At 43.5% G+C, this 12500-nt stretch overlaps 1 protein-coding gene across 3 annotated transcripts in view; it reads left to right on the top strand.

Moving 5' to 3' along the window:
• Nucleotides 1–12500, top strand: part of ndst1a (N-deacetylase/N-sulfotransferase (heparan glucosaminyl) 1a) — a 45965-nt gene that overhangs the window by 14016 nt on the left and 19449 nt on the right. The window contains exon 1 of one of the 3 annotated variants that reach the window (XM_031319422.2): nt 12075–12154. The exons of the other annotated variants lie outside the window; for them this stretch is intronic. The gene's annotated coding sequence lies outside the window, so the exon portion shown is untranslated. Of the gene's footprint in view, nt 1–12074; nt 12155–12500 lie in introns of those variants that run through there. 3 annotated transcript variants of the gene reach the window in all.

Here is a 12500-nt window from a genome sequence, read left to right as displayed (position 1 = left end):
TGACCATTAGCACACACAGTGCCCATATTTGTCCGGCTGATAGTGACACTGTTTTCCCCATTGGCCATCACCCTGTCCATCTCTGTTAGTGGATGGAGCTCAGTCCTGTCACCTGAGGGATAAAGTGTGTGGTGGAAACTTGTATCCCCTGAGGTATGCAGGGCAGATGCAGACCCTCCGTTGGTTCAGCTGTTGTGCCCTGTGCCGACAAGGAGGCCACAGCATGGCTCCGTCTCTGTTATTGGAGGAGTTATAGAGCTGGGTGAGATATTTACGGTTTGCTGTGAGGTTTTCATGCCTCTTTAAATCAGAATATAGACTCATGGTGGTCCTTTTGCAGGGGTGACTTTATTTAATGTATTAAATTATTTGCATCGCTCATTGGTAAGTAAACATCTAATTTCAACCTGTAGGATTTGTTGTATCATCTATTCCACAGCAAAAAAACCCAGAACAGTCCGTCTTTAACCTCTTGTGACATTTTTTCAAAGACACTTGTTAGTGGTTATGGTTTTGTTGGACATGGTGGCTTGAGGTCAGCCCACTTGTACTGCTGACGGCAGGGTGCCAGTGTTTTTCCACCGCTCAAAGCACTAGAGTCGAAACAACAGACCCAGTCCCCATAATTAAAATCGTACTGTACATAAACAAACTGTGCTACAACTGAATTTATTACATGAAAAGGATGGAAGAAGAAACAGAATTTACCAGTAATTGGCATTTTTACATTTTTAATTTCACTGGTATTTTAGTAACTTGAAGGCAATTTTGACCCTGCTCCCTTATTATTATTATAAAGAGAGCAAAGGTTAAACCTCTAGTAATGAGTAAAACGGTTGCCTTTACTACCCACGCATCGTAGTACATTGTGTTTCTAGCTGTTGAGCTTTTCCCCTTGTCTCAGAGGTCACTTAGTCTCATCAAGTGGTGTGGTCCTAGTGCTTCAGATAGAGCGAACATCTCAGTGACCTCAGCGTGATGTTCACACCAACCTCGTCGCTTTCCCTAACCTGCTTCCATTATATATAGTGACAGTGAGCAAAGTGATGGGATGTCACAAGGTCCCGTCAGTGTGAGATCCGTCTGTGACAGCTGAATAAGGAACATCGCTCTCGCTCTATCTCTCTCACACAGCTATCACTTCACCTTCCCGCAGCCTCGCCCATTTAGATACGACGGTGACTTCACCCTTGCATAATGGAATCCAACCTTCCTTCCCGTTCGTCTTTGCTCTCATCAGCTGCTTGCTCTAATTAGATGAGGGAGATTTCAATAAAGTTACTGTTGTCCTCACTCCATTAGTTATATTAACACTCGGATTCCTGCCCCGGAGTGGTCTATCTATCCTCCGCCTTTCACCGGGGGGGCCAATCCTTTTCCTTTCATGGATCTGTGTAACCTAGTTACTGAGGCCCAGCAGGGGAGGCCAATCAATTAATGAACAAAGGAGCCCGCTCACTGAGCAGCGGCGCGAGTCTGGGACTATAAACAGGGTGCTCCCAAAACATGGTCGCTGTCAGTTCAGTGCTCATCTGATGGATGTTGTTTTGCGCGTCTCTGAGTACTATTTCAGAAGAGCCTAAAGCTAGTGGATACCTCTACGTTACCTGTTCGAACACACTACCAGCTAAAATTCAGGTGACCTCTATTGCGAATTAGTAGTGAAAAAATGACGGATTTGAACTTTTTCTTTTTTTTTTTTTCAGGGAAGGCCTTCCATTACCATAATGTTTCAACATAATTGAGATGTGAGTAAATGGACTGTGGCATTTTTGCCACTATGTTGTGAAAAGGCTGGAGTTTGTCCCTCAGAGAAAACATGGAGATGAGCTAACAAATTAAGTATGTAATGGTCAAAGGTTAAATGTCTACATTCAGTGATTCTGATCAGTCTCCCATGGCAACAGGCAGCTTTGGACAGACAGCCCTCCTCTTCTGTCCACCTGTGCTCTGTCACTATCTTTCACCACTTTCTCATCCTCCCCTTTCCTCAATATTTCTTTTCATCATATTGAATCCCCCTTTTTTGTGCATGCCTCACCTTTTTCTTCACATCCATCAGTTCCACCCCTCATCGTATCTTTCTTCTCTCCTGCCTTTCAGCCTCTGTGTCATCCCTTGTTCTTAATCCGGCTATTCGTCCCTAGTGTTCCCCTCCCTGGAGTTTCTCAGCTCCGTCTCCCTGTGTGTGAGATCAGGGAGCAGGCTGTTGTAACAAGCTGTTGAATAATGTAAGCACGGGGCTATAGGCCAGAGTTTCAGTTAACCCTTTGATCTCTGATCACACAGCGGGTGAGACGGACACATCATAAATGACAGCTCAACAGCAGGGCGAAGCAGCCCGAAGGCCTTTTTGCTTCCGTCTTCCTCCAACCTCTACCTAAAGGCTAAAGTTCCCATATCCGGTTTCATTGTCATGGCCTTTGTAGGCAGGAACACAGTGAGTGTCCCTAGCCTTTGTTATTCTAACACTGATGTATAATTAAAGGGTTAGAAAAGGCAATGCTGAATAATTGATATTGGAGCAAAGATGTCGTGGCATACTGAAATGTATGGTACTCAGTATTTTTACCCGCAGCCAGATAAAAGATTGACCAGTTTGCTTTCTTTCTGGTCATCTAGGTCCGTCTGCACTGATTCATCGTGTCACCGTGCTCTCCTCTGACTGAGGAGCTATTATCTTTTTTTCATTCATCCTTGTTTCACCGTTGTGTATACTGTTAAGTGTCAAAACATAAGGCAATGGACTAGAGAATAGTCCTATTAAATCATCAACAGCAGTCAAGTTTGTGCGTGTGTTACCAATTTGTATCAATTAACTGGCAGTCACGCATTTCCAATCTCAAAAAAGCGTAGCTAGCACACAAGGTCTCATTAACCCGTTGAAATCAATACCGATACCTCTTTCCTTAAGTGCTTCTAGTTAACTTTAGAGCCTCATGTCCTGAGGCTAGGGTGTATTGATCTGCTGTACTGATTGGAAGTTTCCCTTCAGGAGGTGAAGGATATCAGTGGGACTGGGGATGTTTTGGCAAGAGAGGAGAAGGAATGGGTCTTCATGGCTGGATCATCTTACTACTTCCTACCCCCACACACCTGTTGCAGCCAGCAGAAGAAAAAAGCACCCCACCAATCTCTCTGTGTGTGTGTGCGTGCATGCATGCGTGTGTGTGTCCAAATTGATTGTGTATGTGTGAGAGGCAGAGAGAGTGGAAACGGCTGTTTGTGTGCTCAGGAGAGCAAATGGTTGAGAGGCGTAGCAAATGAGAAATGTGTTACATAGGGTTTATGGTGACGGCGTGTGGCTGAACCGCATTGACTTTGGCAGCTGCTGGCCGGTTATGGATGGGTCGCGGGAGACACAATTTAGATTTTACATGGCTAACACACGACACTACATGACAGTCTGCTTTTTAGATTGGGAGTTTGGACCCATAATCCACTGCGAGCTGCATGCACCCAGCAACAACACATAAATGTGCACACATTTACGTGTGTGTGTGTGTGTGTGTTTGTGTGTGTTAATTCATAACTCTGACAGGCTTTCCTTGAACTGACAGGGAAAAGCATAGCTCTCTTCCCACATAAATACACCCCCTCTCTCTCTCCTTCCTCCCTCCCCCTGGCCTGTTTCCCTCTCTAAAAAAAAATATTGAAATATTGTTTTGATCTCAAAGCGTGGTGTTCCAGGACATACACCATGCATGCAGCCCTGTGAAGGCTTGACCCTTGACCCCAGCTACCCCCTTCTGTAAATTTCTGTCACGGTAGGATACACAGCAGCTGTAGAGGCGGCAGTGAAGAGGGGAAATGGGAAGAGCCAGCACAGTAGACAGAGCCCAGATAGACCTGTCAGCTCCATGACACCCACACATGCCTCACCCTTTGGTCCAGGACGAGAACAGAGGAAGGGAAAGCCGCTTGCCTGGCGACAGGTAGTGCGCTGATATAGACAGACAGTCTCGACCAGTTGCAGAGTTAAGACTAAAGCTGTGAAAGGGATGATGGTGAGCCATGGCGGAGCTGTGTTTATTTTGGGGAACAGGGGGAGACTTGAGGGAGAGGGGATAGGGGACATGGCAGGGACAATGCCGAACAGTATTAACCATCCTTCCCATAACGGATATATTGGATATAGCTTCTCTTTTTTTTTTTTTTTTTTTTTTTTACACCAACTGATAAAAACAAATGTAATGTAATGTAAAACCCCAAATAATCATTGCCTAAGTATTTATCCATCTCAGGTTAATATTTAGTAGTAGTTTAAGTCTGGCAGCAATTACAGGTGAATGGCTGTGTGGATAGGCCTGTATCAGTGCATATAGACAGGCTCTGTCAAGTTTCATGAACTGGAACATTTAAAGTCTGGATTTAGCTAATTCTGAATTCTGGACCTTGCCACTTCAGGACATTAACATTGTTGTGTTTAAGCAATTCCTGTGTAGCTGTTAGCCCTGTTTGGGATTGACGTCTTGCTGAAACATAAATCTTCTCTCAAGTCACAGCCTTCTGTCAAACTTTCAAGATGCATTTATTTCCTCTTACTCTACAATTCTTCTAGGTCAAAGCTGCATTTTTGTCTCATCGCAAAATAAAACCCACTCAAACTTTTCTTCCACATCCCTTCTGGCAAATACTAGCTGAGGTGTCATGTGAGTTTTTTTTTTTTTTTTTTTTAGCAGTGACTTTCTCTTTACCAGTGTGCTATAACAGTGTGACTTGTGAAGCCCCCAGGCGATAGTTTTTGAATTGACAGTGGCTCCCATCTCTCAGCCATAAAACCCCATAGAGCGGGCATACTCAACTGGTTTTGCATGGGGGCCACTTTTGCAAAATGACAGCCAGATGCCAGTTAATAAACAACTATTAGTACCGTATTATTTATCAGATACAATTTAAAAGACTCATAAATCACCTGTCTTTGAAATTCTTTTGTTTTCATGAACTGACTTATTAATTAAATTATCTTGTCACAGATCAATAAGATTCTACTGCATTTAATAGCTGCAACGGCATTTTAGTTGTAAATGCGTTTGTTACGTTTGAAAAAGTTTATACAACATTACGTGTCTTTTGCTCTTCTTCAGCTAATAGCGGTCTTCCCCTATAATAGCTCACCGTCTGATCCTAAACTTAACTTTCCGAGGCCCGAAAAGCAATCTCAGCCTTCTCTCTTGTTCCTAGGATGTGAGGACATTCTGGGCTTAGCTCTGTCGAGGGTTCCAGGGGATCCAAGTGAATTTAACGTTTTTACACCTTAATTATACACAGCTGCTCTCCATTCAACTTATTAGGCAACTTCTGAAAACTAAATGCACTAGTTAGTTATTAAATCAGCCATTCGGGTTTTTTACGATTGTCTGACTATATCGACATACCAAATATAGAGCTAAGACATACTAAATGCCTAACCAATCATTAAGCTTGTCATGGAATTGCATCTCTGTAGAGCCATCTTATATTTGCTGATTTGAGTCTCCAGTTGAACCAATCTCATACAACAGCAAAGAAACAGTCTATGGGAGTGAATACTGCCACGCTGGATTATAGTGGAGCTCGACTGTTTGTGTTTTTAAAAATGGCACAAAGTATGAGAGAGAAAAGAGAAAGGCTGGAGCTGAGTCTCCGTTTAAAAAAAATCACAGGATTTCCAATAGGATTCATGACCGGGGCTACAATTTGGAGTGCAATTATTGTAATTGCGATAAACCAATCATGAGGCTGGGTATTTCTCTGCAGTTAGAGTTTTCACACATTTAGTTCCTGCAATTACCGCGATGGGAGCACGTGTCAAGTGTGCACTGTTTATGTAAAACATACAGTATACAGCCACCCTCTGCACACATTTTCACTGCCATCTATTTATCTGTTCTTGATAGTGCTTTGAAAGCATGCTGATTATGAGCACCTTTTTCATGCGGGAGGAAAAAGCCTATCTATTTGATCTCGCAGGCAAAAATATGGGCAGCACAACAGAATCTCATCTCTCGTGTCAGCTATTCTTCCGTACCGTGATATTCCCATGGGAACGCATTTCTGCTGCGCGAATCACAGTCAGATAAGTGCGAGCCGTTTCTTATCTGGACATGAAAGAAGGGAAGATGGAAGAGGGGAGGTGTAAAAAAAAAAAAAAAGGGGGGGGGGAGGGCTCCCCTGGGAATGATAATACCTGAAATTCACTGGGCGGCCTCTTGAATCTAGATCATTGTCATTTCATGAGCAGGTATTGTACTTATGCCTATTACACTCCGGGATACATGCTCTGCTCGGCTGTATCCCCTCTCCCAGATTGATTGAGTAGATTAGACAGTTATATTGTTTGTGCGTGTGCCACAGCCCGCGTTACAGCATGCCTAGTTTTCTTTTATTAATCTGTGGTCATCATGAGCGTTGTTTGATAGCATCTCTGGTTCAAGTCAGGTCAGCAAATCTCTTACTGCTGTTTCGCTGTAGGTGTAAAAGTCTTAATAAAACTGTTGTGCTTCAGTCAGATTCTGTGCAGCTCTGGATAGCTCTTCTGAGCTGAATAGGCAGTTGATTTGATCGGCAGACCCTGCAGCATGAAACCACACCGACAAGTGCTGTTATCTCTACTTGCCCCTTCAGCTCAGAAACCCCCCCCCCAACACACACACACATATACACACACACAGACGTGCCTTATCCACGAGCTCTATGACTTTCACCTCTGAGTGATGTCCATTGTGTGTATAAGGAGAGACCCATTACGAATCCCAAGTCCCAATGGAGGCATTATGCTGCCCGCCATGCTCCCTTGTCCTTCAGCAGCATCCTGAGATGACAGTAGATAAACAATAGGAACAAACAGTCACTCCCACCAGCATTGATCTGGTTCCCTCGCCTCCCCTCCTCTCACCAACAACGCCACATTGATTCCACCTACACTCAATTTATATGAAAGCCCCCGTGCCCCACCTCCCTTTTCTACTAGGACTGACAAAAATGATAAATGGCGAAGTCCTTCCTCCCTCTGCCACCACCTCCCTGTGCCGTGCGTTTGCTGTCCGAGGCACTACAAGCCTATTTCTTCTCTGAGAAATCCAATAGACTGAGCCCCCCCCTCCCCTTTCCTCGAAAGTGTACCTTTTTTTTCTTTCTTTTTTTGCGGGAGGAGAGTGGGGGTTATTCATTGCCCCAGGTCCTTCCTATAATTTTCACACATAAGCATGCCACTGCCATAATTTCAATCCTGCAGAACATCCATATGCATGATGTCAAACCATCAAAAAAGACCAATTTAGGAAGTTATTAAGTATTTCAATTGCACACACCGTAGGATCTCCTCGCCTGTGGCGGCTGGCTAATAGTCTGTGATGCCACTCAAAGATGAAATCATATGCAGAGCCTTCCAAAGTGGGGTCAATTATTTCTCTTTCTCTGATTAATCCGTCCAATGTGTAGTCATATGAATTTGATTGCACTTAATTTAAATGAGACCTTGCTTGTTTTGATCGGTGGTCATTTGTGAATGATAACTGTTTGATGGTCCTTCTTAATGGAGTTTTAGCTTTCTGCAGTAAGTATTTTTTTTCTTTTTTCTGTGCCATTCTTGACTCCTTCTCAGCTGCTAATAAATGTCTGCAGTATACAAATGATTTCTTCCATGGTTTCCACTGTTTTTTATTGTACATATCCAGTGTCCCCATGCCTGTAAATGGGGCACAGAGTGTCTATAAATAGATATACTGTAGTAGCGAGCTGCCAGTGGTTATCAGCAGGGGGGTTGTGTGTGTATATTTGCGTGCGGTGCTTTTTTTTTTTATGTGCTGCATTGAGGCTATTGATGAAGGTGTTGGTTTCGCTCTTGCCACTCTACCCCACCACCCAGAGGAGTAATAACATTGAGGAAAGTCTCCATTTCATATCTCTGCTGCACCGTTCCCTAATGACCCTTCCTCGCTTCGTCTCCACCCCGCCACAGCTTTCCCATGGCTCCCACAGCTCATCCACACTGCTTCTCACACTGTGAGGTAATCCATTTTACACTTCCTGCCGCTCTCAGATCCCTCCTGCTTGAGATCTCAGATCTAAAGAGGACAGGAGGTTTGGTAGCCTATTCTAAGATGAAAAAGACTTTGAGAGTGCTATGTATATTTTATTCTCTGCCCTGTGCTTTTATTCATCTTGGTCCTAATAGTCCCCACATAATATGAATGTGTAATCATGCCATTATGCCTGTGCCTGCTCAGGTTATCTTCATGGAGGGAGACGTCTGTGTTGAGGGGATCTGACATGATCTCCTCCAATGGAAATGTTAAGGATGGGATCTTGCTCTGTCTGGTGCTGAATATACAGTACAGCAGTGGTACAGAAATGCCCCATTTCTTTATAATAGTCATTGAACACACTTTTTTTCTGTTGTCCCATTCTGTTCATAATTGCTTTTAGGAACCGATTGCACTCCATTGTCTGGATTTGAAGATGAGTCTCTGCCTCTTTGTCCCATTACTGTGTCAACGAATAACATTGTAATCATTTCAATTACGACAGCACCGGGACCGATGCCTTCAAGTAGGGCCTTGAGATGTAATTGGAGGGGCATGGGCGAATTGAGAAAAGGCATTTTTCTTCTGTGAAATTACCTCAGTCTTGGGGACAGTAAATTGAGGTGCTGAAAAATGATGTGATAATTCAGCCGCATGGTTTGGTAGGGGAAATGGTCTGAAAGTCACTTTCTGGAGAATTAGATGGCAAAACTACATTTCCCTCCTGAGTCCTCTGTCCTTCACGCAGTGGCATGAAATGAATTGATGAGACAGAGGGAGAGGGAAGTGTCGTTGTAAATGTTTGCAGCTAAAATGAAGCTGCCTGCTTGTGCATTCAGATTGGGTGAAGGGTGGGAGGCTCAAGCTGGAGTGAAAATACGGCGGAGCGTTCCACACTATTTCATGGCCTAAGCCTTTAATCGCAGCAGCCACAATGGATGCATGAAAAATGAAATTCACATTTCAGATTGATTGATTCTATATTGATGAATGCCAAGGCTGGCTGCCGACTGTGGCTTTTTTACTTTTTTACTTTTTTTTTTTAATGTAACCTCTTACAGAAGGCGAGTTTTTGCTCCTCTCATGTGCCTGTTTGTTGCTTTAGATGTGCTTCAAAAGAAATATGAAAATGTGTGCTTTTTGAAGTTTAATCTCTCGCAAGAAAGGGTAGGAGGCTGAATACAAAATACAGAAATTTGCTTTAGCTTTGCTTTTTGCTGCTTGTGGTGGAGAATTCCAGCCCAGTGGTCATGTTGCTGTTGACGGCGGTGAGTAACAAACATGCACCATCTTGTTACATGACAAGGAGTAAAGATACATCGCATTTCGACCTCTCTGTCAATACAATGTCCAGTCTTCGCCTTCATCGCTCTATTGTGTCTCGTTTCTTAATCCCTTTAAGGCATCTCACACAGTAACAGAGCTGGCATAAGCACATTTGGTACTGTTTGCAATGTCGAGAGTAACAGGATTACATATTAGGGATTACACTGGCGTCATTCTCACCCATTTTTAACCTTGACCCATGCCTACAATTGAAACGGTCTGACCAAAGTTGTTTTTGTCTTTTGTGAGGCCTGAGTGTTTGCATAAAAGCTCAGTAATATTTGTTCAGGAACAGATACAAACAAAACACACGTGCTGTGTAGTGTGATCATTTGGATTTCCTTGTAATGAGTCTCTCGGGTCTGTCTCTGCTGTGATCAAGCCACTGTGGTACATGCACATCAATACACAGACAAAGACAGAAACGTGACAACAGTAGCCTTTTGATGAGTGTCCTATGGATTACCTCCCTCCATTTCCTTCTGCACAGTTTCCATGCCTCTGAACACAACTTAACTCCAGCGTTTCCATGGAGAACGTGCGGTTGCCAAGGCCTGTGGTGATTGAACACAGAGGGTCATCATTTATTTCTGTCAGTCAGCGGCGATGGGACGGATCGGGGAGAGAGGGGGCAGAAAGGGGGAGAAGGGGATAGTGTTAGGTCCTGAGGGACTCGGAAGGTCCAGTTCTCCTTTTTAAAAGTTTATTTGTCGAAGGGATCACCCACGGCTCTGGTCTACAGTGTTAATGTACTGACTCTCCTCACAAGCCTTGGGACGCTTGGTTTTATTCACACTCTGAAAGAAGTGCAACAGCAGTGTCAGGGAGGGAGGGGGGAGGTGAACAGGACATGTGAGCCTACATATGGCCAACCTTAGCGTTGTTTATCCAGAGAGTTGTTACAGCTGAGGACCAGGCTCAGTCCCCCTGTTCCTCATCGTCTCTCATTAATCTAGCAGTATGGTTCTGGCCTGCTTCCCATGATGTAGAGGGAGCAGGTTTTAGTGACCACCCACCCCGAGGAAAAGCATTAGTCTGTTCTCTCGGCCGTCACCTGCTATTGTTTATGCCTCCACTTCATTCTGTCACCATCTTTCAACTGCTATAAAATAATGAGGGGACCATTTTAATTGATGTTTTCCAAGCCTCAGGATTGATGGTCGCCTTAGGCGTGAATTTCTCGCTCATTTCTCCCACCAATCTGTTTTTTTTTCTCAACGTTTGGTAGTTGATCATTTTGTCCTCTCTGCTTTTGTCTACCTTTCCACTCATGTTCTCCTGTCCCTTAGCAGCTTTTTTCCTCTTATTGGCCTATCTGCCACCTCCCATTTAGGGAGACTTCTGTGTGCAATTACAGAGCTCATGTTCAGTCTGAGCTCTTTCCATCTTTGAGAACGAAGAGGTTTGCTATCAGATGCACATTAGTCTCCATCTGCCTCTCTCTATATGCATGAGTTAAGACACTGACTCTGTTTGGCAGACTGAACCACTCTGGTCTCTACGCACCTTTCGGCTGCTCCTTACCTTACCGATGTATCTGCTGGCTATACCTCTGATCAGCTAAACGTGAAATATTCATGTTCCCTTTTCTTTCTCCTCTTACATTTTTGTATCAATTATTTTGGAGGAAGGAGGATGGAGACTTTTGCGGTTGTATCTTGACTTCTTCTAAGGTATACATGGCACAGAAAGTAGAATGCACATTAGGTGAGATGGGCGTGCAGACATTTGAGATCCATTAGCCATTATTCTGTTCCGTCAGTGCTATATCCTCATCTCCATTATAGTCTAATGTATTGTACTCTCTATTTAGCTGGCCCAATCTCAAAGCTTTAGCTTAACACTCGAGGCCTAGAGCTTTCCCTCTATTTGTATCAGTTGCTCTCCTACCCCCCCCCTCGTCCTTTAGTTGTAGCTCTCTTTATCTCAGTCTGAAGGTCAACACTGGGAGGCGGTCACTACTGCTGCGAATTGGGCAAGAACTGAGGTTTTCTGTGCCTCCACTCTGTTTGTTTTGTGTCTCCATTTAATCTGCTCTCAAGCCTTGACAACAGTTTCATTAGAGTCACGGCAGAGCTCCTCGTCTCCCTGCAGACGGAGATAACAATTAATTAATCATTAACAGGAAATGACTTTAAGATGGCCTTTTTCTTAAAGAGTGAAGCTGGGTGAAATGTGTTTGAAATCAGTTTTGAATTATTAATACAATTGTTTTCCTCTATCAATATGCAACACATCTCATGCATGTGCTACTATGTGATACGCCTTCATGTTCACATGATGATTAATTAGGAAGGAAATGCATTCAACTCATTTGTTATACGTTAAAGATGCACACAATGCACTTTGGTGAGAAACCCAAACTTTGTTTTATTAAAACTGGCCAACAATTCTGATTTTGATCAATTGTTCAAAATAATATCTTTTCATTTTTGACTTGGTTGAACAAAACAAGTAATTTGGAAACTTGTGATTGGTGTTTGTCAATATTTTCAGACGTTTTATAGATTAAATAATCAATTTATTGAAAAAAGTACAAACAGATAACTGGATTGAATTGCCCAGCTCTCATAACTAGGATTTGGTGATAAGGCACCTCATTATTGGTCATTGGAAGTTTTAATTTATTATGTATTTATTTTAAGTGCCAAGTTATTTAAACAAAAGACCTTAAAGTGTAAGGCCTCGGTGTCGTATTACAAGTCGTCTCCCCTGTCTTCTCTTCTGCTTCGTTGTTTCTAGCAGCAGTCACTTCCTGTTGCTAATCATACTTTGATATGCCATGACACGAACCCTGGCTACCTCAGAAAGGAACAAACAAGGTACCTGGGGGGGGGTGGCGTGGCATCTTGAAGCGACCAGGGCTGTTGGTTTTTGTCTGTTCCTTTTGCGATACATTCTCTGAACGCCCAACATTTTTTCACGGCCTCTCTTTACATTAGACTCTGCCTCCCTGTAAAGAAGAAACTTGGACACGACTCAGAGAAAAGTGGGATGTCTTCCATTGCACTCGCAGGAAGATTGAAGGCGTCCTGTTGAGCTTAGCTGGAAGGCTAGAGGGGGCAGAGCTACGCGCCAGAATGTTGACTTTGATTACATAAAAGGGACACTATATGGGCTGGATTTTCCCCAAAGTAATACTGTGTTTACACGAACGACAACAATAAT

This window comes from Sander lucioperca, chromosome 1, assembly GCF_008315115.2.
Source record: "Sander lucioperca isolate FBNREF2018 chromosome 1, SLUC_FBN_1.2, whole genome shotgun sequence".
Classification (NCBI taxonomy): domain Eukaryota; kingdom Metazoa; phylum Chordata; class Actinopteri; order Perciformes; family Percidae; genus Sander; species Sander lucioperca.
The sequence above is the reverse complement of the archived record's forward strand: the minus strand, read 5'-3'. Positions and strand labels throughout refer to the sequence as shown.